The sequence below is a fragment of the Triticum urartu genome, chromosome 7A, assembly GCF_056163025.1.
Source record: "Triticum urartu cultivar PI428250 chromosome 7A, HENAU_Tu73, whole genome shotgun sequence".
Classification (NCBI taxonomy): Eukaryota; Viridiplantae; Streptophyta; class Magnoliopsida; order Poales; family Poaceae; genus Triticum; species Triticum urartu.
In genome coordinates, this window is record NC_141879.1 from 21,501,248 (window position 1) to 21,507,278 (window position 6,031).

Consider the following 6,031-nt stretch of genomic DNA (forward strand, 5'->3'; position numbering starts at 1 on the left):
GCCCAGCCCACTGGCGCCTCTGTCGTCTTCCTCCCCCTCGCCCAAAGCAGCTGGGTGGCCGGCATGCCGCAGCCGCGCCACGGCCTTCTGCCTGCCTGTCCTCCCCTCCGTCACCCTGGATGCCCCGCACGTCGCCACGCGCCCCCCCGTACCCCTCTCACTCTCCCCAGTCCTCTCCTCTCCTCTCCCTCGCTCTCTCTCTCTCACGGCCGAGCGCCACCGCCTCCACCGGCCACTTCTGCCGCGCCCACAGCCACGGCCTCACCTCCCCGACGCGCTCCACAGCTGCTCCGCGATCCCCTCTCCCTCCTCGTCGAGCCACGCACCTCCGGACGGCCTGCATCGCCGCCATCGCCATCGTCTTCCTCCTCGGGCTCCGCCGTCCGCCGCCGCAATTCGTTGCCGTTGGACCTCCCCCGAGCTCTCTGACGCCTCCACCGGATCCGCGGTGAGCCCCGCCACCATTTCCCCTTCTCCAATTAGTCGCTCACGCGCTGTAGCATCGTTCCCCGCCATGGCCGCAGCGCTTCGCCGCCATCCATGTCGCCGTCGTCGTCTTGGCCCGCCTCCGCCCAAACCGAGCACCCCATCGTGCTCCTGGTGCCACGAGGGTGCCACAGAGCCCCTCGGGTGGCCTTCCCATGCCCCGCAGCCTGCTCTCGCCCGTAGCCGTGCTCCGGCCGCCGCGGATGACCTCGCCGCGGTCGTCTCCGGCCACCCCACGGCCTCCCGTGTGTCCCACTGGACGCGTGCAAGCCTGGGCATCGCGTAGGTGGCCTCCGCCGCCCAGATGGTCACCGGAGGACCAAATCCGAGGCCCTCCGCCGCGTTCTGCCTCGCCGGCGGCTAAACGCCGGCGGGTTGACCGTATTTGACCCCCCCAGTTGACCAGTTTAACCCGTATGGGTCATTGACATGTGGGGCCCGGTCCTGTTAATTTTTAGTTAGGATTAGTTTAACGACTAATTAAACCCTGATTAACTAATTGGGTCACTGACGCGTGGGCCCAAACCCATTAACTAAATAAGTTTAGGTTTAATTTAATTTAGGATTAGCCACAGACACTAACGTGTGGACCCCACACGTCAGGTTTGACCTGGTCAGCCGCCTTTGACCTGCTGACGCAATACTGCTGTCATGCTGACGCAATATATCTTTTCTGGAATTAAAATAAATCAGGAAATTCCAGAAATTGATATAAACTTCAAAAAATCATAGAAATTCAACCGTAGCTCAGATTGAAATAAATTATATATGAAAAATTATCAGAAAAATTCAATCTATCCATCTGTACTAGTTTCATGCATGTCAAACCAACTTATACCTACAGTATAAGTGAAACACTAAAATGGCTTATATAAAGAGCTTATTTTGGAGATGCATTTGAATCCTTTGGTTCAAATGGATTTCATCCAAATAAAAGCTAGTTGCATTAGCTCAATCAGCATCACATATTCATGCCATGATCATGCATCATATTGTTGCATATGGTTGTGTATTGATTATCGACACTGTTCCTTCTTGATAGGTCCTGCTCCGGAAGTGTTCAAGAGTACCTATCAGTGAAGCAGTGGCCCCCCTGTTGATCTACCAGGCAAGCAAACCCCCCTTGTTCATTCTGATACAATCCTACTCTCTCGCTCCTGCTCTCATTTATTGCATTAGGACAACAACGATTCAACTGCTACTTTATGCTGCGGTAGTTGAACCCATTCCTCTGCATGACCTGTCATTGCCACAGTAAATAGTTAAAACCCACTAGTCTATGTAGGAGTTGATTGAGCCATGTTGTGTTCTTGCCATGCCATGCCTGCTATTGCTTAGAGTTGTGTCAGGTCTGATTCATTGGGAATGAATTGGAATGGTACGATATTTTCTGGTGCTGAGAGTTAAGCGTGTGAACACGATTTGGTAAAGGTAGCGGTGAGAGGCCATGTAGGAGTACATGGTGGGTTGTCTCATTGGAACCGTCCTTAAGCACTGAGTTCCGTGTATGTTGTCCAATGACTAGCTACTACCACACATTGGAATGCTTAAGTGCCCCTCTCGACTTATTAGCCAACTTGACCTCTGTCCAGGAGTTGCAAATAGTTTCTGGTGTTTGTAGGTAGTGTTAGTAGTCTACCAAGTGGCACCTGGCCAGGTGGGCTTGGGACAGACTAGGCACAAGTGGCACGGTGTACCAAGCATAGATCCATCCGGCGAGGTGGGCTTGGGAACCCTGCACACATCATTTGGGGCCGTGAGCGACATCCCGGCCGGACCTCCTTGCGGATGGAACCCGAATAGGAGATAAACCTGGACTAGAGTCTTGTGAGGTTAGTCAGGTCGTGGCCGACACCCTCGCCAGGCTTCCGCTTGAAGGTTGCCGAGATACATGATGTGTATATGGTGATAAGTGGTGAGGGCGTGTGTGAAGAAGTACACCCCTGCAGGGTTATCATGATCTATTCGAATAGCCGTGTCCTCGGTTATGGACTTCTTGGATGCTTATGTGGTACATAGACAACTTGAAGTGGATACTCTAAAATGCTCAAGACAAGTGTGAGTGCTATGGATGGCCTTCTCGTAGTGAGACGGGAATGAATCCATAGTAGTGTATTGATGTGGTGATTAGTGGACTCGTGTGCGCCACCTCAAAAGAGTTACCAGCAGTCGTTGTACAGGATAGCCACTGAGTCAAAGCTGGCTTGCTGCAACTAAACTCCACATTACCTTCTTGATACAAATACATGTATGATAGGAACTGATGTAAGTCTTGCTGAGTACCTTTGTACTCATGTTGCTTTATTTATGTTTTTGCAGTGGAGACTTCGGTCTTACTAGTTTACGTGGACTTCGACAGGTAGCTTGTACCTCAGCTACGATCTTGATCGGATGTTGTAGATAGTCGGGCTCCTCAGCCTTTTCTTTTGTAGTTGTCTGTACTCAGACATGTAATGCTTCCGCTTGTTGTTTGTATGCTGTGAATGATGGGTCATGTGACCCCTGTTTGTATTTATGCTATGTGGCTCTTTTGGGCCTTTATCTATATGAGTTTGCGTTATGTTGTGATGCCATGTTGTACAGCACATACTTGCATGTTATGCGTACGTGTAACGTGTATTGCTATGTGTGGGATCCGACAATCTGGTTGTTTATCCTTGGCAGCCTCTCCTATGGGGAAATGTAGTCTAGTGCTTCCTGGAGCCATAGTAGTCCGCTACAGCCCGGTTCAGCGGAGTCCTGATAGCCCAGCACTACTGCTCAGGACACTTGACTGGCCGGCATGTGTTTCACTTCGTTCCTGTGTCTGTCCCTTCGGGGAAATGTCACGCGGTGACATCCGGAGTCCTGCCTAGCCTGCTACAGCCCGGGTTACCGGAGTCCTGTTAGCCTAGTGCTACAGGCCGGATTCACACGTTGATGACCGACATGCTCGATGTGATTCATGTATGCCTGTCCTCATGAGTTAGTGCCGCTTTGGATTCACGACTAGCCATGTCGGCCCGGGTTCTTTGTCATATGGATGCTAGCGACACTATCATATACGTGAGCTAAAAGGTGCAAACGGTCCCGGGCCAGGTAAGGTGGCACCCGTGGGAATACTGTGCGTGAGGCCGCAAAGTGATACGATGTGTTACATGCTAGATCGGTGTGACTTAGGATCGGGGTCTCGACATTACCTTTGATCGAGGGGATATACCAACGGACACGACTGGGTTACCCACGTCCGTAATGATGAGGATCCCGTAAATAAAGGGGACATGATCTCTGCTTCGACAAGACATGCCAAGGAAACCGCCTTGCAAAACGCGATGAGGTGGGACAGTAAAATACGATTCGAATAAGGGCTTGGCTGTGGTGTGATGTCACACTATATAATGCGTCAGCAGATTAGATTTGTGGAAACACTATTCTCTCTACGGTGGTATGTGGAACTTGTTTTGTAGAGCCGGACACGATCCTCGTGTTCAAAATCTTCTATGAAGTATTCGGAGGAGGAACCCGCCTTGCAATGCCGAAGACAATCTACGCGCCGGACTCGTCGTCACTGAAGCCTGGTTCAGGGGCTACTGAGGGAGTCCTGGATTAGGGGGTGTCCGGATAGCCGAACTATGACCTTTGGCCGGACTATTGGACTATGAAGATACAAGATTGAAGACTTCATCCCGTGTCCGGATGGGACTTTCCTTGGCGTGGAAGGCAAGCTTGGCAATACAGATATGTAGATCTCCTCCCATTGTAATCGACTCTGTGTAACCCTAGCCCCCTCCGGTGTCTATATAAACAAGTGGGTTTAGTCCGTAGGACAAGAACAACAATCGTACCATAGGCTAGCTTCTAGGGTTTAGCCTCTCTGATCTCGTGGTAGATCTACTCTTGTACTACCCATATCATCAATATTAATCAAGCAGGAGTAGGGTTTTACCTCCATCGAGAGGGCCCGAACCTGGGTAAAAACATCGTGCCCCTTGTCTCTTGTTACCATCCGCCTAGAGGCACAATTCGGGACCCCCTACCCGAGATCCGCCGGTTTTGACACCGACAAAGACCTTTTTCTTTCATAGATTTCTTTGCCTCTTGCATATCTTCGGGAATGAGAAATAGAACACCTTCTTCTTCGGAGTTGGTTTAGGAATAGGCTCAGTAATTGGAGCAGGAGCTGGTTTAGGGGCTGGCTCAGGAGGTGCCCAATTATTTTCATTTATCAACATATTATGCAATAGAATTTCAGCTTCATCCGGTGTTCTTTCCCTGAAAAGAGAACCAGCACAACTATCCAGGTAATCTCTGGAAGCATCGGTTAGTCCATTATAAAAGATATCAAGTATTTCAGGTTTCTTAAGAGGATGATCATGCAAAGCATTAAGTAACTTGAGAAGCCTCCCCCAAGCTTGTGGGAGACTCTCTTCTTCAATTTGCACAAAGTTGTATATTTCCCTTAAAGCAGCTTGTTTCTTATGAGCAGAGAAATATTTAGCAGAGAAGTAATAAATCATATCCTGAGGACTACGCACACAACCAGGATCAAGAGAATTGAACAAATATCTTAGCATCACCCTTTAACGAGAACGGAAATATTTTCAGTATATAGAAGTAACGCGATCTCTCATCGTTAGTGAACAGGGCGGCTATATCATTTAATTTAGTAAGATGTGCCACAACAGTTTCAGATTCATAGCCATAAAACGGATCAGATTCAACCAAAGTAATTATATCAGGATCAACAGAGAATTCATAATCCTTATCGGGAACACAGATAGGCGAAGTAGCAAAAGCAGGGTCAAGTTTCATTTTATCTCTAAGTGATTCTTTGTTCCACTTAGCTAATAACCTCTTGAGCTCATATCTATCTTTGCAAGCTAAAATAGCGGCGGAAGATTCCATATCAAAAACAGAACCCTCAGGAATAACGGGCATATTTTCATCATCACTTTCATCATTATATTCAGATTCAATAATTTATTTTTCTCTAGCCTTAGCAATTTGTTCATCAACAAATTCACCTAGGGGCACAGTAGTATCAGGCATAGAAGCAGTTTCATCATAAGTATCATGCATAGCAGAAGTGGCATCATCAATTACATGTGACATATCGGAACGAATAGTAGAAGCAGGTTTGCGTGTCGCAAGCTTACTCATAACAGAGGGTGAATCAAGTGCAAGGCTATATGGCAGTTCCTTACCTCCCCTCGTAGTTGAGGGATAAATTGTTGTCTTAGCGTCCTTCAAGTTCTTCATAGTGTCCAGCATATATAAATCCCAAGTGACTCAAAGAATAGAGCTATGCTTCCAGGCAACGGCGCTAGAAACTAGTCTTGATAACCCACAAGTATAGGGGATCGCAACAGCTTTCGAGGGTAGAGTATTCAACCCAAATTTATTGATTCGACACAAGGGGAGCCAAAGAATATTCTCAAGTATTAGCAGCTGAGTTGTGAATTCAACCACACCTGGAAACTTAGTATCTGCAGCAAAGTGTTTAGTAGCAAAGTAATATGATAATGGTGGTAGCGGCAACAAAAGTAAAGACAGCAAAAGTAATGTT